The 22,790-nt window shown below is 37.8% G+C and overlaps 1 protein-coding gene across 4 annotated transcripts in view; it reads left to right on the forward strand.

Moving 5' to 3' along the window:
* SKAP1 (src kinase associated phosphoprotein 1) overlaps positions 1 to 22,790 on the forward strand; it is a 325,743-nt gene that overhangs the window by 138,094 nt on the left and 164,859 nt on the right. The gene's annotated exons all lie outside the window — the stretch shown is intronic.

The raw sequence follows: 22,790 nt of genomic DNA on the forward strand, positions 1-22,790 counted from the left end.
CATGCTGAGCGCAGAGCTTTTTGTTTAAAGGAACAATCATAGAGAGCAAATTATAGCAATACCCAGCAGCAATGCTGTTGTGAATGTCATTGTCAGAGCATTCACTGTTCATCCCACAGAGGTGAGCCCTGAAGTAGATTTCAGTCTGACTCCATGTTCCCTCTTTACTTAGCTTATTTCTAAAGTAACGGATTATTTTAACAAAAAGAAAACCATAGAATCACTAGACTAGTATCATAGATGCTATCATTATTATGTTTTAAAAGCTGACTTGTAAGCCTTGTACACCAATTCCCCAATACTAACTCAGGATCTCGTATGTACCAGGATATGATGTGTGACCAAGCAAGCCCGTGTGGGACAACTAGGGAAATATCTAAGGGATATCCAAGGAATATCTTAAGTAAACTAAGGGAATATCTCTGACCTTAAATCTCAATTTGTAGGCATTTAGGTGATTAATACACCTTTTATCATCTCCGTGGAGTAGTTTTCAAATAATGTTTAGAAGGCTTACTGAATTCAAAAACCGACACATGTATTATTCCTGATAATTGCTCACCACACATAGTTCTGAAGACCACAGAAAAACATTCCAAGCTTCTTTGTGGATCTATTTTAGTGAAAGTATCTGAGCTTTAAATGTATTTATTTATTGAATATAAAAGCACGTAATTCCTTCTAGTTATTTATAACATACACAATACATAAAGAAGTTAATTTACGCAGCTCTTGGAAAACATATTAGTAAAAATTACAGTTTAAGGATTACAGATATTAATGTATTATATTGAAAACTACATTGATTTCACAATCTAACGCAAATGTAGATTTTTATGAATGTGTCTTTCTTAAGTTTGAGCCTTTAATTAAGTTTTAGGACATGTATTTTCAAGTTAGAAAAATAAACTTGCCCCAGTGTGCTTTTTTAAAAATTGTCTAAATAATCCACAAGAGATTGTTGTAGACCAAGAATCTTACAGTAGTTTATAGTTTGCAGTGACACTCCCCTTAAAAATCCTTTAGATTTGAAGAAGTGTTACCTCATTTATTTGCATGTCCTGAAACTTTGCTTAACTTCCTTATGAGTTGCAGTATCAGTAATTGTGTATGATAAATTCAACAGCATAAGAGTAATTCTGCGTTTAAAGCAGCAGCATAAAATGGTCAAGACCTGCAGTATAACATACCATATCTCCCCACACCCAAAATTCAGTGACTTTCTGAAGAAGCTTGCTATTGCTTTAAAAACAGGTTCAAAGTCTATAATACTCATCTAAATAAGAGAGGTGTTCTGACAGAACTTCCCCATAAGGTAATTATTTAATGATCCTGTAAATACTCTTGAGAAGACTAGATTTAAAGTATAATTTTGTGATGTAGTGTTTTTTCCTGGTATCTTAAAATATGTATTTTTTGTTTTTATTGTTGCTTATTGTGTTTATCTCATTTTAAATTAGCAAAAGTCATTAAGGCATGTTTATAAATAATTTTAACTATGACTTTTAAAATCAGATTTTGAATTAGCCAGAGAAAAAGTGATGTGTTTTTTGGTTTTTGTTTGTTTGTTTGTTTTACAAATGTTAGCATATCAGAATAGTTGTTAACATCAGTGGCTAAATGACTGACCAATGACAACGTTAAGAAATGAGCAATCATGGCAAATTCATCAAGTTATTTTCATAAAATGCTTCCAGAAGGCTGATTTTAAAATGTTTTAGTTTTATCACTGTTGGAGGTTTTCTTTTTTCTTTGCTTTCCTTTTTTTTTTTTTTTTTTTTGAATAGGCTAACTAATGATTTTCATTAGTGTATTTGTAATTTATATGATTTTAGTAGGTTATACCAAGGTTAAATAATTTAAAGAAATAAACCCTTATCTGATATAAGATAGCTAATGAAGTATATTAGATACTTGCCCTATTGCTGTATGAAATGGATCTCCAAAGCTAACAACAGCTTTCTACGGGAACACAAATCTCTATATAAATATCCAAATGTAGCAAGATGTTGCAAATTTTTAAAGATATGCCATAAAAATAGATTAACGCTAGTATGCAGCCCTGTTCGACTGAATTACAAAGGGATATCATGGGATTGCCAGTGACATTCACATAAATAAAAAATCAATTCTTAATGATGAGGCAGACTTGTTTTAGCGCATTACCCAGGTTAAATGAGAGCACACAAAGACATCAACTCCTATAAGACTAGTGGAATCATTGTATATTAATATGATTTAGGGAGCTACACACCTCGATGGAATAATTGTTATTATATCTATAGAGCCAGATGGCACTTGGTGTAAACAGCCATTGAGCACCTCAAACACAAGTGCAGCAGGTGATCTTTAAGATGTTCTTGCATCCTGCTCACTCATCTTATCATTGGAATCTGCATTACTGTTTGCAGAATGATTTGATTGCCAGTACGCAAATTTTTCAGGATGGTGCTATTGTTCAATAGGGATATAAGAATATAGAATGTCCTCAGCCGGAGAATAGATGAAGCAGAATAGATGAGGCAGCTGCCTGGATTTGTGTGGGTTAGCACTGAATTTTTTACAAGAAAGAGAACAGAGAGAGTAATTTTTTTTCCAGCACCAGTGACCCCAAAATTCAGAAAATTTAAAAAATTAACTCAAATTTTCAGTGAAGTGGGCTTTAGTAATTACTATTTTCAAAGTAACTCCATGAAGGTGGTCAACAGGTATAAAAATTTGTGCTTGCAAAGTTAGAGAAATGCAAGTTCTGAGCAAAAGTTTATGATTTTGTTTTTGTTTGTGTTTAAGACAGGGTCTACTCTGTCACCCAGGCTGGAGTGCAATGGTGCCATCATAACTCATTGCAGCCTCAAACCCCTCCTGCCTCAGCCTCCTGAGTAGCTGGGACTACAGGTGCATGCCACCACACCCAGCTAATTTTTTTGTCTTTTGAAACAGTCTCACCATGTTGTCCAGGCTGGTCTCAAACTCCTGGCCTCAAGCGATCCTCCTGCCTTTGCCTCCCAAAGTTTTGAGATTACAGGTGTGAGTCACCACACCAGGCCAGAAGTGTCTTAATTTTTTGTAAAATGTTTTTCTTTTCTTTGAATATTTAAAATTGGCTTCTGCTAACCCTAATTATCCAGTTAAAGAAATCTCATTCATTTATTCAACAGATATTTATTGGGTACCTACTATGTGCCCTGCAGGCACTGTTCTAGGCACTGGAGATATGTCAGTGAAAAACCCTGCCCTCATATAGTTTACATTCCTCAGCGGGGCAATAAATGAAATGGCATGATATAATGTAAACTAGGTGAGAAATAAAATAGGGAAGAGAGACAGAGTGTGCTAAAGTACAGTGTAAAGCTTAAGATTTGCCTTTCCTTCCTCAAGAACATAACACAGATTATCTGGGAAGAATAAAAGAGGCTGGGGAAGTTCCTGTTTGTCTTCTGACTTAATCGATCTTGTGAAATTCTAGTGCATTGTCTGATAACCCACCTGCTGTTATAGCCTCAGCTCAGTGGCTAGGGTTAAATAGTTGGAATGAGTGTTCAGTGCAAGCTTAGGTTATCTTGGCTTGAATTAAATTTAATAATGTTACATACTTTTTTAATGGTTTGGTTTCTTTCCTCTGATAATAGCATTTAAAAACATACCATCTTTAGTTACAAATAATTCTTGAATTGCCACTTTCTCTACCTTATAACCCGTGATTTCTAGTTTCTAATCATCAAGGACATGAAACTGGCCTCATAGAGGAAGTGTTATCATAGTAGATTTAGTGGATTTTGATATCCAAACATATGAAACAGATTTTTCAAGTATCTAAAATAGAGAATGTGCCTCAAAATTTTGAGATATTGTAAATTAAATCCATCGGTCCCCTAATAATAAAATTCATACTAATTCTGAGAATATTTCCACCACCCACTCCAGGGTACTATTGACTGCTTAACTCCTGGATTTTAAACTTATGTTTAGTTCTTCAGCAGAGGTAGTTTATTATGTAACTGCAGCCACTCTTTAGGTGAAACATGGTATATGTTCTGACATACTCCTTTAGTTTAGATGAAAAAATAAAATTCCTTTTGTAATATGACATAGTCTTCATTCAGGTTTACTTTTGATTAAATATTAATTCTTTATATTATATATACTTATTGGTGCATAGATTAAAAATACCGAAAGGATGCGTCCTAAAGTGTTAGTAATGACTACAGGTTACAACATAATAGGGCTAATATTTCTTTTTTCCTTGTACTTTTCTGTATTTTCATTTTTTTCTGTAATGAACTTGCATTCTTTTTGTAATCAAGAAAAAACTCTCAATACTATTTTTTGAAAGCTAACAGAGCCTAAAAATTTATATTTCTGCTTAACACAATGTCTCACAGCTGGCAAGTTTTGTAAATATCAGAAAGTGGTAGAAATCAGCAAACATTAATATTCAAATAATGCCGTGAAATTACTAATTTTACCTATTTCTATTTATTGTACTTAAACAGTACAGTGCAAAATTTGATCAGTTTATCCCTTCTTTTATTTCCAAGACATCAAATTGTTTTTAAAAAGTAGGCAGGAATTTTTTTAATGACATGCCAGATATACCAAATTTCATAAGGAAACATGTTTTTAATTTCAGGCCTTTGAATATGATATTACTCATAAGCATGAGTATTTATGAATGTGTAGGAAAAAGAGGCTTGAAAACTTTATTTCTTTTAGCAGTCAACAATATTTAGCCTATCAGAATGCTTGAATAGATAAACATTCCTACTGTTTTAATTTTGAATATAGATTGCCTCGTGCTGATGGGAAGTATTGTTAATTTTAATAAAATTAACTTTATATTGTTATTTCACCGCTTTATAATAATTTTACATGGTGCCCTGGGGATGCCTCTGTTTTACATTATCAGGTATCACATTTGCCATTTGGTTGGCATAGCAGCGTTCAGCTTCACTTCTCTGTTCAATTGCCTGAAGCCACAGTATTCATGTTATATTACAAGTAGCTATTTTGCTATACACTGCACAAGTTTATATACTTTTATTTTATATGTATATATCATTCTTGTATTTTCTCAAAATCATCGTTTTGTGCTATTTCCCAGCATTTCTCTTGCTTGCCTTTAGGAAGACACAGTTATGATAACAAGTTGGCTAAGATTCCTAGCAGTCTGCCTCCAGTACTAAAATGTTTAAATTTCTTTTCTTTGTTTTGCTTTTTTTTTTTTGAGACGGTCTCATTCTGTCACCCAGGCTGGAGTGCAGTGGCGTGATCTCGGCTCACTGCAACCTCCACCTCCCCAGTTCAAGTGAGCCTTCTGCCTCAGCCTCCCGAGTAGCTGGCACTACAGGTGCATGCCACCACACCCGGCTAATTTTTGTATTTTTAGTAGAGACGGGGTTTCACCATGTTGGCCAGGATGGTCTTGAGCTCCTGACCCCAGATGATCCACCTGCCCTGGCCTACCAAAGTGCTAGGATTACAGGTGTGAGCCACTGTCCCAGCGTACATTTATTTTCAATCTGGTAGTCAGCCACTATTTTGATAGATTCTTAGCCAGTGCTTCATTGTTTTTTATGAATTATAGCTTAAAAAACCCTTAAGATATAACTTTTTAGAGAGAGAGAATTATTGCTATTTAAAAATAAGGGGAAATTATTGATGACTTTCATAACTCACTGTATGTCAGACAGATCACTGAGAGATAATTAGAACACACATTCATTAAATGTTACCACTTGTCTTAAACTCTCCCACGAATTAATAGAAATCAGACAGACTATCAAATAGTCTATTCAAGAATTCAATATTTGTCAAATTAAATATCACTGTTACTCAATTCGTGGGAAATTAAAGATATACCAAGTTCCTCTTGAGTCAGTCCATGTTTTTACCAATTTTTCTCTTTTTTAAAAAACACAAGTTTATGACTTAGCTTTGAGTTCCATCTGCTTTGAATTCTGTTGCATGTTTTTATTATGATGCTATGTAAGAAGTAAGAGTGTGCTAAAACATTTTGGTTAACTGTGTCAAATATTTATTGTGAACAATTCTAAATACACGTTTTAAATAGGCTTTCTTTTCCACTTGAGTTTGTATATATGTGTTGATAAGCAAGCTGATACATGAGACCTTATGTACAGCTGACTGGTATTTGACTAATAAGCTAATGAACCCTAGAGTCTGAGCAGCATTTAACTAACTGATAAATAATAACAAGCAAACTAATCAATTTAACCCTGTTTTAGTACTTAATAGTCAGAAAGCACATAAAAAATAGTACTGAGAAGTTTTTATAAAAGTGTGCTTTATATTGGCATTTTTGTTTTTCAGAAACTGCCTCCTTTTTTTTCTTTCTTACCAAAAATTTCTGCGGCTAGTAGGAACTATGTCTCTGCTTTGAATTATACCATTATTCCATGTTATTAGGAATCATATATCACTTCCTTTCACACCTTCGAGTTTAATATTTTGTGTATACTCTTTTAGTTAAAATCTTGGAACAATATATAATAGTCTTACCTGTGGTTCTACTAAAAAAAAAATGTAATTGCCCTGCCATTCTCTTAAAGCCTAGGTTGCTTATTAGATATATTTTTCATTTTCTGTTATTATTGTGAATTTTGTAGGTTTGAGAAATGTTGCTGACTATAGGTAATGAAAATGTGGAACCAGGTGGTAAGAGTCACTCCTGTGTTCTAGTTGTGGCACTGGCACAATTTGCCAGATAACTTTGATGAAGAAATTCAAATTATCTAGATGATTTTTATTTTATTTATTTATTTATTTATTTTTGAGACGGAGTCTTGCTCTGTCACCCAGAGTTGGAGTGCAATGACACGATCTTGGCTCACTGCAACCTCCACCTCCCAGGTTCAAGCAATTCTCCTGCCCCAGCCTCCCGAGTAGCTGGGATTACAGGTGTGCACCACCAAGCCCAGCCAATTTTTGTATTATTAGTAGAGACAGGGTTTCACCATGTTGGCCAGGCTGGTCTCGAACTCCTAACCTCGTTATCCACCCTCCTCGGCCTCCCAAAGTGCTGGGATTACAGGTGTGAGCCACCGCTCCCAGCGAAAATTATCTAGATGATTAAGATGAGCAATATGAAGAGAAGTTATAAGAAAGTGGGGAAGCAACTATTAAGCTGATTTCAAAGCCAAAACAACTCTTGCTCTTGAGGAAGAAGTCAAGTGTGTGTGTTTGTTATGGGATGTTGTAGATGTTAATTTGCCTGTTGAATGCTTAAATAACTTAGATCCACTCAGTAATTCCTAGTTGGTTGTTTGCCTCTGGCTGAATTCGTAAACTTTATTTTTGCTTTTCTAGTTCAAATACTTAAGAGATCCTACATATACTATTTGAAGTGTTACATATAGCGATTGCAATGGCAATATTACAAAGAAATTTCTTGCAGAAATTTAGCAGGACATGGGGAGAATTTGGGGCTAAAAATTGTTTGCATAATCTCCATTCTGAACCAGAATTGGAGACAAATGACCCATAATGTGCACAACAATTCAATGGCTATTAATATATTTCTGAATTTTTAGAGGAAAATTATTTCAAAAGATTTTATGAAGTTTCTGAATGTAGGTACTTTGAATCATGTTTATAAATATTTTACCTGCCTTGAATAGATTAGTTTTGCCCAATAACAATTTCAGAGTAGCTAATGTGGCAATATAAATATGAATATTTAGGGGGGCATTTTTTCCTTATACAGTAAACGTGATTAGTAATGATTTCTTTTACATAAATTATTTTTATAGAACATTGCTTTATAAAGGAAACTTGAAGTTAAGTTTGAAGAATTACATAATGAAATATTCTGGGAGTATGTGGTTTAGGTATAATTACAAAAGTGAAAATATATAATTTATGCATGCACAATACCTCTCATTGAAGGTTATAAAAATAAATCGTAGTATATATTCCAGGCTTCACATTTCTGATATGCATCACTATATGATTGAAACAGCCTTCCTGCTATGGTCTAACAATAATTCCATATTCAGAAACACCTAAAATTTAGTCTTATACAGCAGATCTTCTCTGTAAGGTAAAATGAATAACACCTCGTTTGTCTTCTTGTTTGTTTATATGTTTTCTCCTTTCACCAAGCATTTGAGGTAGCCTCCCCAACCTGTTTAAGACTTTTCCCCAAGCTGAGTCACTGCTATCAGAAATTACTGTTGCAATCATTTATTGAGAGCCCTTCATGTGCTAGGCACTGTACTGGCTGTTTTCCATATATTATCTCATTTTAACTCTCACAGTAATTCTGTAAACTAGATATTACCATTCCCATTTCACAGATGTGGACACTTGAGAATCAGAGAGGTTAAGTAACTTTCCTAAAGCCATACTGCTTGGCTGTGGCAAATCAGGACTGTTCATATACATCTGACTCCAAAAGTAAATGTCTGAGAAAACAAGGAACAGATTAAGGAGCAATATTCAGAATTCCTGTCTCTTTTTCTCACCACAGAATTGCACATAATGGCTGTTATGATTTCTGGTGGGGAAAAAGATAAATGATAAAAATGCAGCATTTGTTTAGGGTCAGAGGATCAAAAAGGTTCATAGGAAATATTGACATAGGGGTCTCCCTTTTTTTTTTTTTTTTTTTTTTTGAGATGGAGTCTTGCTCTGTCACCCAGGCTGGAGTGCAGTGGCATGATCTCAGCTCACTGCAACCTCCGCCTCTCAGGCTCAAGCGATTTTCCTGCCTCAGCCTCCTGAGTAGTTGGGATTACAGGCGCACGCTACCATGCCCAGCTAATTTTTGCATTTTTAGTAGAGACGGGTTTTCACCATGTTGGTCAGGCTGGTCTTCAACTCCTGACCTCGTGATCCACCCGCCTCAGCCTCCCAAAGTGCTGGAATTACAGGCATGAGCCACAGGGCACGGCCAGGGATCCTTTTTTCTCTCTAGACTCAGTATGACCAGAAAGAAGAGTTGATATCATATAAAGGAGAGGGGTGTAAGTAAGCTTTCTGCTCCTTTTCTAGAATCACCACTCCCATCTTACTCCCTTATTCAAATGTGTTGCTAAATGCCTCTTTCCTCATCCATAATAACATCTTGGCCATAAAGCAAATACCACAAAAGGACATTTAGAGATGGCTGTGAGGATTTGGAGAGCTTAGAGAGTAAATGCACCAAAAGCATAAAACATGGCCCTCTCTGTGTGTCAGAAGAGGACTCAGGCCTACTATAAGAGAAATCTCCATATATTAATAATTGCTTTGTAGGCAAATCCACAACTCGAAGTCTTTCAATACAACTTTCATAAATCTCAGCAACTAAGAATTTCAGTGTGCTGAAAACTACCAATCTGGTAACCTGATCAGAGTTTAATGACTACTGTGGGAGAATTGTGTTGAACTGTGAACAAAATCCAAATACTTTCAGTCTTACCATGTATGTCTCCGCCAATTCTTTGGCAGCCCCTGAAAGGCAGGTCCTCCCAGACTTGGCTAAAGTCTAGTTTCCTTTAAGATTTCCATCCTTCTACAACTGCTAAAATATATGCTAGTCGACATAGATTTGTTCTCTAGTTAAGGTGAGAGCAAAATTGTCAAAGATGTATAGATATTACTTATAAAAAAGGGATATATTGAATATAAGTGTATTTTTTCCCACAACGTGCCAATTGTGCTTTTTGGAAGCTGTTTTTGAACATGATGACAGATATCTGAACATAGAAGTCACCTGCGTACTCATATCCAAGTCTCCTTCATAGATCATCCATCACCTTTGAAATCGGCAGAACCCAACATAGGCCCATGTGCCTCTGAGTACACTGAAAAGAATGACATTTTGTAAATTACCTGTGCTAAAATGGCAAACAGTCTTTCCTCCATGTTCTAATAACTACTCATGAGTGGTCAGTTTCAATGTTTCAAACACACCATACAGTTTCTATTTGATATAGAATGTCTTAAAAGAAATTGGCCTCCACAAATTATTTATCTTTATTGGTTCTATTCATGACCTACTTTTTAAAAACATTATTATAAAGGATAACCCCATTAAAATCAGAACAACTATGAATGTTTGCCATAAATGGAGTTGAATGGGCCAGTCAACAAGTTGGCAGCTCTTAATAGGAGAAGGGACTGTGTGGGATTTAGCAAGAAGGAGGGGGAAGCAGGTGGAAAGGTAAAGGAAATCTTAGCAATATGAAAGGGAGGGAGCAGCTCCTTTACCTGTGAGCTGAGTTTAGGCTGGGCAAACAATTTCAAAGTTACATCCCAGGCATTCTAAGAGGAGTAGACAGAGAATGGCATTGAAATAAACTGAGTAATCACGGTGTTCAAAGAATGACAGGTGAGAGTCTGGGACATTAATCAGGGAGGGAAGTACAGTCTGATCTCAGAAAAGGAGGCTGGCTAGAGTTCCACTTCTGCCCTGGGGAACTAGCTAGGTACAAGATGCCCAGACGGAAGGGCCAGTTAGGCAGACTAAGAGCACATTGTCCTCCTTATTCCTAAGTTATTTCCCACCCAGAGGGAAACAGAATGGAGCAGCAGCTTGTATCCAGCTGTCGCTCACTTCTGAAGAGGAATCTATCCACCACCACTAAGATCTTCAAGAGTTAGTGAGATCCTGCCCCCTGCCTGCCGCTAGATTATAGTTAGGGTGAAATATAGCCAGTAAGCCAAGTCAGTAGACATACGATTTCTGCTGTACGGTTGATTGGATCAAGGCTGATGCATCCATAGATGGCAGAGGTTATTATAAGCACCTAGAGTCAGAGTCTGAAAGGGTTAAATAACTTGCCCCAGGTCACAGACCAAGAGGAAGTTGAACTGTGATTTGAACCCATGCAATCTGATTCCAGAGTTTATCCTGGCTTTAAGCACTATGCTATGCTGCCTTAATGATATATACATCTAAATTTTATTATTATTTTATTTTTCTTATTACATCTAAATTTTCTATATAACTTTAAACATGTCTTCCCTTAGGAAACTTTCTCTAGTTCTCTATCATAATCTACTCTAATCACTTTTCTCTGCATTCTTTCATCAGTTATGCTGGGTGGCAGGGGGAAGCTTGTTTGTCTTGACTCAGAGCAGGAGTCACTTGATATTACCTATATTTTAGAAATGCCCAACACGTCTAAACCACAACTTCATTGGGGTTTCTGTATTCAAGTAAGTATTAAATTATATTCTGTCTCTGAAATAGGAGCTTGACTCTCCCAAACATCTTCTTAACTAGAAAATGCACTAGTTTATGACTATTTTAGAGATCTTAAAGTACTTGCTTTTTTTAGCCAAACTGAGAAAATAATTACATGGAATTACATAATTGCTAAGAGTGGATGGCATTTTGTAGTTATTGTTCCCTCAAATGGGTGGGTTTGCATTTATCAGAGGAGCACAAAAATGTGCAGTTTTCCTTACCAAAAAAAAGGGCAGTTTCTTTTTTTCTTTTCTTTTCTTTTTTAGACCAGATTTTGCTCTGTCACTCAGGCAGCAGTGCAGTGAGGCAACCTTGGCTCAAGCAATCATCCCACCTCAGCCTACTAAGTAGCTGAGACTACAGGTGTACACCACAATGCCTGGCTGACTTTTTACTTTTTTGTAGAGCTGAGATCCCACTATATTGCCCAGGCTGGTCTTGAACTCTTGGGCTCAAGCAGTCCTCCTGCCTTGGCCTCCCAAAGTACTGAGAATACAGGCATGAGTTACCTTGCCCAGCCAAAAGCAGTTTCTTAGTTTTGATAGTTATACTGTGGTTATGTAATATGTTAGCTTTGAGGGAACAGGTTGAAGGATAGATGAGAACTTTGTACTATTTTTGCAACTTTTCTGAAAACTTAAAATTATTTTAAAGTAAAAAGTTAAAAAAAGAAGGCATTAGTTTGGGTAGAGGTGAGGAATGAATGGAGGAAAATAGAGGAAACAGAATTGCCATGAGTTGATAATCATTGAAGCCCGATGATAGGTACAGGAGGTTCATTACATTATTTTCTATACACTTGCACATGTTTAAAATTTTTATAATTTCTTAATCTAATAAAATGAAACAGAAAGGCATAAAAGGAAGTATTAAGTGCAGTTCAACTTTGGGTGAACATAAGAATTTTCCAAACAATATTGTTAGCTGAGACAAACTTACATTATTTTGGGATTTCTGTTTTCTTTGCCATTGTTATTATTGGTGCATCAAGAATCAAGTAAATGCTTATGTGATTTTTTTAACTGTAGTTATACTTAGCTGTTGTTCTTCAGGTTTTCCTTATTGCTGCAGTACTAAAATATATGCATTAGATAAACTAGAAGTTTTTACAAGTTGTCTTGCCTGTCCATAAACTAGTAAATATTAATATTTATTTTCTGTTTTTGTTTTATTATTTTTCTAAACAATATAAGTATGAGGTCATGTCTAGTGGCATATATTTTCTCATTGATTTTATAATAAACTTATACTTTTCCAAAGATAATAAGTTGTACTAGATCAATACTTATAGGTAAGAGAAGTTTTCAGTGCCATGTTAAAACTTAAGCTATGGATCACTAGATAGTGGCCACAGTATTAATTTCTTATTTTCTAAGCTCTCCTTTTAAAGATACCTAAATTAGATTTTCCTTACAAGTAAATTCCCTTAATTTGTTTGCAAATGTGAAGGTTTTTCTTTAAAGCACAATTTGAAAGCACGCTGCCTCTGCCTACCAGCCTAAATGAGCGGCGTTTGATGTGCAATCAGGCAGTCTCTACTTGGAGAGCATCATGGGCACCAGGAGCAGTGAGAAGAACCCCATCAGGGAGTGCCATGACAATGACAAGGAGCTTCATGGTTTCTTACTGGACACCAGTAGACTGAAGTGCTTTAAAACTTAAGCTCTGGGCCAGGCACAGTGGCTCACGCCTGTAATCCCAGCACTTTGGGAGGCCGAGGTGGGCGGATCATGGGGTCAGGAGATCGAGACCATCCTTGCCAACATGGTGAAAACCCATCTCTACTAAAATACAAAAAGTAGCCGGGCATGGTGGCAGGCGCCTGTAATCCCAGCTACTTGGGAGGCTGAGGCAGGGGAATCTCTTGAACCTGGGAGGCGGAGATTACAGTGAGCCAAGATCGCGCCACTGCACTCCAGCCTGGCGACAGAACAAGACTCCGTCTCAAAAAATAAAAGTAAATAAAAATAAAAAAGTAAAAAAACTTGAGCTCTGGGTTTAGACTGCCTAAGTCTGAGTACAGATTCTGCCTTGAGTGTTTACAACAGCTTTATTCACTGAAACTGAAAACAACCCAAGTATCCACCAACTGGTGAGTAGATAAACAAAGCATGATTTTATTCAGCAATAAAAAGGGATAAACTACTGATACACACAACTATATGGATGAATCTTAAAGGTTTTATGCTAATTAAAGGAAGTCAGATATAAAATATTAGATACTATATGATTTCATGTATTTGACATCCCTAAAAAGTCAAAGCTATGGATAGAAAAATAGATCAATGACTGGCAGGGCCAGTGGTAGAAAGAGTAGATTGACTACAAAGGAGCAAAAAGGAGCTTTTCAGAGTGATGTAAATATTCTATGTCTTGATTTGGTAGTGATTATACAACTACTCTATATATGTATATATTTGTCAAAATTCATTAAACTGTACATTTAAAAAGAATTGTGTTTTTTGTGTGTGGTTTTTTGTTGTTGTTTGTTTGTTTTTGAGACAGAGTCTCACTCTGTCACCCAGGCTGGAGTGCAGTGGCATGATCTCAGCTCACTGCAACCTCTGCCTCCCAGGTTAAAGTGATTCTCCTGCCTCAGCCTCCCAAGTAGCTGGGATTACAGGCGCCCACCACCACACCTAGCTGACTTTTGTATTTTTAGTAGAGACAGTGGTTCACCATGTTGGACCAGGCTGGTCTCCAACTCCTGACCTCAGGTGAATCTGCCCGCCTCTGCCTCCCAAAATGCTGGGATTCCAGGAGTGGGCTGTAGCGCCTGGCCAAGAATTGTATTTTATGTAAATTTTATCTCAATAAAGTTTTTAAAACCAAACACACAAAATACATTTCCCAGAACTCTTTTTGATTTGTCTAGTTTCCATGAACAAGCTTATTGTTATTGCTTTAGATCATTTGTCTTTCTAGAACCAAGAAATATATGAGTTCTTTCCATGAGAAATATGTATATTTTCTTATCTGTCTGCTCTCTTCTGATAAAATTGTATGACAACAGGGCCCCAGGGGATGAAGATGGCAAAGGGGACCTTGGGTTAAATGCTGGCTTTAGGAGACAAGCTCTTAGAAGGAACTGTGAGCACAGGAAAGAAAGATTTAGGGAAAGTGGAAGCTGACCCAGGCTACAAAGAGAGAAAGACCCAAGAACAGAGTGTTGGTGGGCCACAGGAATGGAGGAGATGGATGAGATGACCCTGTTGGGGAAAGGGAAGCTAAGAGAGTGGAATGAAATATACTTCTTTAGGTATCACAGCCCTCGAATTAACATGTTTACACATTCATGACACCCAAGTGGCTTCAATTTCTCGGCAGTGGAATTTATCACATAATTAGGCTTTTAGAAAAAAATTCATTTTTTTCCATTAAAAAAACCTGACAAATGGTCCACATGTATCATTTGGACACAGGTCACATTACCCAGATAATGAATTATTTCATGTAAAATTTCCAGTAGATTTTTAACATGCAAAGTCCTCCTCATATGTTATCCTGCATTGATCCGATTGGAGCTGTTAGTGTCTAGTGGATCAATGATCAGCAAACTAAAAAGTCACTTAGTGACTATGACACCCATGGCAGTGTTAGAATCTATTGTGTCAGGAATCCTTGTTTTATTAACTCTGTAATTACCTGTTCAGCTGAACCGGTGAATTTTATTACACATTTTCTTTCACCTGAACAAGACCTTTGCACTTCTACCAGCACCCTGAGGATCTTCTTCTTTTTTTTTTTTTTTCTGCTCCATGTCTTTCTCCAGTGCTCTTTGGCTTGGCTGCCATCTATTTTGGCAGAGAAGTGTGTGGGAAGGAGGCTTTAAGAATACCACCACCTTGCTTTGAAAGCTATTAAGTGGCCTCATCCTCCAGGATAGTTGCTTCAGTTGAGACACATTTAGTACTCAGAAGTCAGGAGTGTAACTCGGCTTGCTATATATTGGTGTTTTCCTTAAACAAAGGATCATATGCTGTATGGCCTAGGAGTTAACAACATGGACTTTGGAGGCAGGTCTGGAAAGCAATTAGCAAGTCATGTAAGCTCCCTTAGCCCAGGTTTCCCTATGTGTAAGAGGGGAGGATAGGAATAGTTCCCTCCTCATAGTAACACATGGATGTCTTTCCAGTACCTGACTCAGTAAGTCTGAAACTTTGTTTTCTCCCCGCTAAAACCTGTACCTTTTCTTCTTTCTCTTGATAAATGGTGCTCTCATCTTTGACTTCCCATCTCTCTTACCCCAGCCCGATATCCAGCTACTTATCAGGTGCTATCAATTCTGTGTTGCTATCAATTAAGTGTTCCTGTGATACATCTGTTACTCTCCATCTCTGCCATCTCCACCAAGCCATTACAGATTCTCATCTGGACTATAAATCGTTCAACTGGACTTCCCAAAATTCACTCTTGGCCATTCTTCAAAGACTTTTGTTATCCTTCCCATTAGGTTCAACATAATTAACACATCTGGAAGACTTCACGTGATTCCATCCTTTTCTCCACTCTCATTGAACTGTTGTTGTACTAGAATTGTATTTTATTATAATCAAGGTGTTGTGCTAGAATTGTATTATATTATATACATGTAATTTATTTTTTTCATTTATTAACTCATTCAACTAACACACACTGGTCATCTACTACTATGTGTCAAGAATAGTGTAGGTAAAGAAAGAAAGAAAGAAAAAAGAACAGCATAGGCACTGAAAATTCATACGTGAAGAGGGTCTGGTCCCTGCCCAGAATGAGCTCAATGCCTACTGGGGGATAGAAATACAAGAAAATGATTATGGTAAAATGTAACGTGGGAGCAGAGAAGAGAGAATGATTAGCTTTGTGTTAGCACAAAGAAGGCTTTGTAATGACAGTGACTATATTATGTCTGGAAGGATAAATAGGAATATGTGCTTGTGTGTAATTTTAAGTTAGATGTTTCATGCTAGAAAATATTTTAGAAATATGATAAAAACCCAAAGCATAATTCTTATTTAGAGTGTGTAAAAGGTGCTTAATGGTTTCCCACATCATAGAGATTACTTATGTAATAACCATTACTATTCATAATTTGTTTTAGAACAAATAAAGCTGAGGCCAGGCACAGTGATGCTCAAGCCTGTAATCTCAGTGTGTTGGGAGCCGAGGTGAGGCGAGGATCACTTGAGGCCAGGAATTCAAGACCAGCCTAGGCAACATAATAACAAAAATAAAAATAAAAAATTAACTGGACATAGAGGTATGAGACTGTAGTCCTAAGCTACTTGGAAGCCTGGGCAACAGAGCAAGACCCTGTCTTTAAAATAAATAATGAAGTTGATTAAACGCCTTTTTATTTTCATTGAGTGCTTTTCTATGACCTTTGTTAAAAATTTTTTTCACTTGTTTTACGTGGCTAATCTAGTAACCCCAAATTTCCATTTTCTTGAAACCTGTCTCAAAAAGTGGGAATTGAAAAGGCTGTTGATGACAGAATATGGTGAGAATCAACCAAGAAATAAATTAACATCTTCAGAATTTGAGCCTTTTTCTAATCAGGAATGCTCCATATATTCATAGTGTAATCAGACCTTTTTAAATGTTTAATCTCAGTATAGATAAATTAGACTATCCACAAATGACAGAGGGTCTGTTAGTTTGAGGTTTTGTGGCTTGCCGAAGCACAGATTAAGTATGAAATATCTAGTTTTCTAGGAAAGCAACTTTAATACTCAGCTGCTGCTGAATGTCCACTTGATAAATTTAACTATTAATAACAGTTTCTTTTACAAATATAGTCTTCGGATTGTACTTTGTTTTCCTAACCTTTGGAAAATTGAAAACATTCTCTTAATTTTTGAAAAATGTATTAAGTAAATGAGATCATTTCTGTAATATAAAAGAAGTATTCTTAAAAGAGAAACTTACATTTCCTTTTAGGCCTGTGATGCTTATTGACCATATTATTGTGCAGACACATTTCATAGAAATATTTTTTACCATAAGGAAACTGATTCAAAATCACAGACACTATTTCCATTGTTGGAGGTAATCTCCTGTGTCTAAAGTCTGTCACATAAAGATCTCAATGCACTTGTTACATAAAGTATTTTAATGTTCTTAATTTTAAGTCCAGTGTCTAAGATACAGAGAAACACATACAACTAGCTCAATCTGTGCTTCTGAAAGAAAAATTTATCAATTAAGCAAAATTGAATTGCTTGTAAGACCTCTGAAAGTACTGATGACACCTCAGTTGTGAAGAGCAAAGGGAACATTACACACTGCTTCCTTCACCTAAAGAATAAGAAATAACAAAAGTTACCTGACCCAGGGTGAAGTTGACCTAGAACTCTATAGACTACTTCATTTGAAATGATTAGGGAAGTACCATGTATGGAACAAAAGAAATTAAGCTGAAAAAATGTAAACCATAAGTTAAGAAACCTCATCATTATAGCAGCATCGCCCCTTCTGCTTCCTAATTCTTCCTTACTGACGTAGACTGTGAAGATATAAAGATGAATAAGACCCAGTCCCTGCCTTCAAGGAACTAATAATCCAGTGGAAAACAGATGTGTACAATTAACCATAATCATTAAGATAGATTAGTGTTTTCAGCAAAGTGCTAAGTGGAGGGAGAACAAAATAAATGATTAATTTTGCCCAGGGGAATCAGGGAAGACTTCGCAGAGGAGGTGACATTTAGCCAAATCTTGAAGGATAAGTAAGATTTAACCAAATAAAGAAAGTAAGGATTCCCTAGAAAGAGAAAGTAGCAGAAAACAAAAGCAAGTTGTATAAAAATTCTTGGCACATTGGAGAATATTTAGAGAGAGTGGCTGGGGGGGGTAAGATTATGGTTAGTTGTGAATCATATGATTATTTATTCCTCTCTTGATCCACTCCTGTCACCTACGGTTGATAGTTAGGCTTTATTTTTTAAGACATTGGGGACTGATCAACCTTAGTATTTTGTGGTGGGCATGTTTCATTGCTTGCCATTGCAGTAAGACCCTCCCCCTTCCTATAAACTCTCTCATCCCCTTCGTGTTATCTCCTATTATGTGTGGTATTAATAAGATATAGTGGTCCCTTTCCACTATCAAATCCTTCTTCACCCAACTCTGGTGTTACTAGGGTCCAACCACATGATTTAGGCTTGATCAAATTGGTACTTCCTCTTTGAAGACTTTGAATCTTAATCAAGTGATTCAAAGATATGAGGACATCTGGTGATGATATTCACAGCAGCAGCAGCAGCAGCAGCAGCAACAATAGTTGGGATTTTTGCTGTGGTTCCTGTCCCTTGCCCTCAGGAGCTACCTTGATTCCAACCTTGAGTCAGTTTCTGCTTTGTAGCTAAGAACCCTGACCCAACAATGTCCAAAACCAAACTCATCATTCAAGTTCAAGAAGTTACACACTGGGAACATGGAGCTTACAAGTTTAAAACTTCAAATGAAAGGCTTTTCAGAGATGAAAAAAGATTTAAGATCCCTTGTATTAAAGCTGAGAGTTAAGGTCAAGAAACAGATCCTCCAGGGAGAGACTATAGAGGAAGAAAACCAGAGGGCCAGAGATAATATCCTGAGAGATGTCAACATATGATGAAGCAGACAGAGGAGCTAGCAAAGATCCCCTAAATGGGTATCAGAGGTAGGAGGAGAACCCAGGGAGGAAATAATTTCAAGAAAGGGATCAGCAATATCAAATACTGCAGGGAGATCAGAGAGAATAAGGACTGAGGTCATTGGGATTGACAATTAGCAGGTCACTGGGTACATTCGAATGGACAAATTAAGAGTACCTTTAAAGGTGAGAGCCAAAACTCCATGGTTGAGGAAGTAATGGGAGGTGACAAGTGGAAGCATCAGTACCCATTGCTTTACTGGAAGTCTGGTAAAGTGAAAGGGAATGAAACAGCCACAGGGATTTGAAGCTGAGAGAAAATTGAGTCTTTTCTCTAGCAAAAGAGTTGGTGGAGGAGGAGGGATGAAAGTATACGACGCAGGAAAGATAGATGATGGAGCATTACCTAGGAGAAGGAAGGAGGTGATGGCAGTTGTAGCAAGGTTGAATGGTTGGCCTTGGAAGGGAGTAGAGCCTCTTCCTCTTTGGAAACAGTACTGAAAGAGGGAAGAAAAGATGAATATTAAAATCACTGGAGGCAGGTACTGTGGTTCACACCTATAATCCCAGTTACTCAAGAGGCTGAGGGAGGAAAATCACTTGAGGCCAGAAGTTCAAGACCAGCTAGACAACATAGTGAGACCCCTGTCTCTTTAAAAGAGAATTTTTTTTCTTTTTTTTTTAAGAAGGAGTTTCTCTCTTGTTGCCCAGGCTGGAGTGCAATGGTGTGATCTCGGCTCAACACAACCTCCATCTCCCGAGTTCAAGCAATTCTCCTGCCTCAGCCTTCCGAGTAGCTGGGATTACAGGCACCTGCCACCACGCCTGGCTAATTTTGTGTTTTTAGTAGAGATGGGGTTTCTCCACGTTGGTCAGACTGGTCTCAAACTCCTGACCTCACATGATTCACCTGCCTCGGCCTCCCAAAGTGCTGAGATTACATGCATGAGCCACCATGCCCAGCCAAAAAAAAATTTTTTTTGAGACAGAGTCTCTGTCACCCAGACTGGAGTGCAGTGATGCAATCTCGGCTCATTGCAACCTCTGCCTCCTGGGATCAAGCAATCCTCCTACCTCAGCCTCCAGAGTAGCTGGGACTACAGGCCCGTGCCACCATGCTCAGATAATTTTTTGTATTTTTAGTAGAGACAGGGTTTCTCCATGTTGGTCAGGCTGGTCTCAAACTCTTGGATCTGGTCTCAAGTGATCTGCTTACCTCGGCCTCCCGAAGTGCTGGGATTACAAGCATGAGCCACCTCCCTCAGCCTAAAAGTTTTTTTTTAATTAGCCAGGTGTGGTGGTGTACACCTATTGACCTACCTACTCAGGAGGCTGAAGCAGGAGGATCCCTTGAGCATAGGAATTTGAGGCTGCACTGAATAAGCTATGATTGTACCACTGCACTCCAGCCTGGGTGACAGAGCACGACCCCGTCTCTAAAAGTAAAAATTTTAAAATAAATTATAAATCACCAGAGTTCTTAACCCTGGAGATTCCTCAAGCCTACCCTTAGTGGATTAGAGTATTAGTGCAAGGGGCCCCGAATCTGCATTATTAACAAGCTGCAGGCGACAATTATTCATACTAAAATTGAAAATCACTAATGGAGACTATACAAAAGGAGAGATGGAATTAAAGCTAAAGAGTGATAAAAGAGCCGGGTGCGGTGGCTTACCCCTGTAATCCCAGCACTTTGGGAGGCCGAGGCGGGCGGATCACCTGAGGTCGGGAGTTTGAGACATCCTGGTCAACATGGTGAGACCCCGCCTCTGCTAAAAATACAAAAATTAGCCAGGCGCGGTGGCAGGCGCCTCTAATCCAGCTACTCGGGAGGCTGAGGCAGGAAAATCACTTGAACCCGGGAGGCGGAGATCAAGCTGGGATCATGCCACTACATTCCAGCCTGGGCGACAGAACAAGACTCCATCTCAAAAGAAAAAGAAAGAAAGAAAGAAAAAAAAAATGATAAAAGTTTGGCGTATGTAGCCCTTGGGAAACAAGAAATGGAATCAAGCAAAGGATTTCTGAAGAATACTAAGAGTCCAGTGGAGGTTGAAAATTATAAATAAATTAAATATGTCAGTTACGTAAGCATTCTGTTTATTTCTGGTATGCTTGATGGACCAGGAAGCACAAAAAGGAAATGTGCAGATTGATGCAAGATGTTGGGAATTGCAGGAGTATAATAGATATCAAAGGGAAAGGGAAGCAAGGGTGGTCGATCCTGGAGTTCATGCTGATTAGGCAGGAAAGTGAAATGGTTCTAAATCCGGTAGAAATAAAGATCTTTACATAAAGAAGCTCCATTCCCAGTAGGTTGGCTGGACTGAAGGAGTGCAGTTGGGACCCGCAAATTCTGAGCTGCTCTTTAAGAGTTTTAATGATCAAACCTGCTATACTTTATCCTTGTTGCCTTTCTATGTTTGAACATATTTTAGTGCTGCAGAGGTCTTTCCCAGAGTCCCAATGACTTGTCAATTCCTGTTAAGACATTGACATTGAAATTTATAAAAATAAGATCCTCTTCAGCCAGGCACAGTGGCTCACACCCATAATCCCAGTACTTTGGGAGGCCAAGGTGGGTGGATTGCTTGAGCTCAGGAGTTCGAGACCAGCCTGGGCAACATGGTGAAACCCCATCTCTACCAAAAATACAAAAACTTAGCCAGGAGTTGTGGTACACATCTGTGGTCCCAGCTACTTGGGAGGCTAAGGCAGGGGGATCACTTGAGCCCAGTGGGCTGAGGTTGCAGTGAGCCGAGATCGTACCGCTATACTCCAGCCTAGATGACAGAGTGAGACTCTTTCTCAAAAAATAAAAAATAAAAAATAATTAAAAATAAGATCCTTTTTACTTAGATAGTTCCTTGTCCCTAGAATCAGACTGAAAAAGAAGACTTATAATGACAATCCCAACAATTCCTAAGCCTTAGTTCCCAAATTAAAAAGGAAGAGGAACACAGTGTCTCACGCCTGTAGTCCCAGCACCCTGGGAGGCCAAGGCGGATGGATCACCTGAGGTCAGGAGTTCGAGAGCAGCCTGGTCAACATGGTGAAACCCCGTCTCTACTCAAAATACAAAAATTAGCCAGGCATGGTGGCCACAACTGTAATTCCAGCTACTCAGGAGACTGAGGCTGAAGAATCGCTTGAACCCAGTAGACAGATTGCAGTGAGCTGAGATCTCACCACTGCACTCTAGCCTAGGTGACTGAGTGAGACTCCATCTCAAAAAAAAAAGGAAAAGGACTTATTTTGAAAACATCTGAGAATCATTGCTGCTTTTATAATATTTAAATTTTCTACATGAATTAAATAGCCAAAGTACATAGTTATCTATCATTCATTTATCCAATAAAATGTTATATATTTATGATGCTCAAGCATTAAAATTAACTTTGAGATTCAGAAGAAGTATACCCTTCCATGTTTCTTTAAAAGGGGGATGTCAGTTTTCTTAGGAAGTCAAAACATAAATTGATAAAGTAACAATAGATAAAAAGCAACACTTCTCAGACAAGAAGTAGAAGTGACATGGGAGGCATGTATCAGAATCCCCTAAGGAGATTTTTCGGAATATAAGTGTCCTCACCCAAGTCAAATCAGATCAGAGAAAGTATACTTGGTTTGAAAAGTTCCAAATTTATTTTAATCCAGTTCCCACCAGCTCTTAAAAATCATTGAACTAGAGAAACAAATCAAGAAACAAGAATAGTCCAGGTGCGGTGGCTCATGCCTGTAATCCCAGCACTTTGGGAGGGGAGGCAGGGAGATTGCTTGAGGCCAGTAGTTCAAGATCAACCTGGGTAAAAAAGCCAGACCTTGTCTCTACAAATGATACTAAAAAAATTAGTCAGGTGTGGTGACACACACTGTGGTCCCAGCTACTCAGGAGGCTGAGGTGTGAGGAACGCTGGAGTCCAGGAGGCCAAGGCTGCAGTGAGCTGTGATTGTGCCACAGTACTCTGGCCTAGGCAGCAGAGTG

The sequence above is a fragment of the Macaca mulatta genome, chromosome 16, assembly GCF_049350105.2.
Source record: "Macaca mulatta isolate MMU2019108-1 chromosome 16, T2T-MMU8v2.0, whole genome shotgun sequence".
NCBI lineage: Eukaryota > Metazoa > Chordata > Mammalia > Primates > Cercopithecidae > Macaca > Macaca mulatta.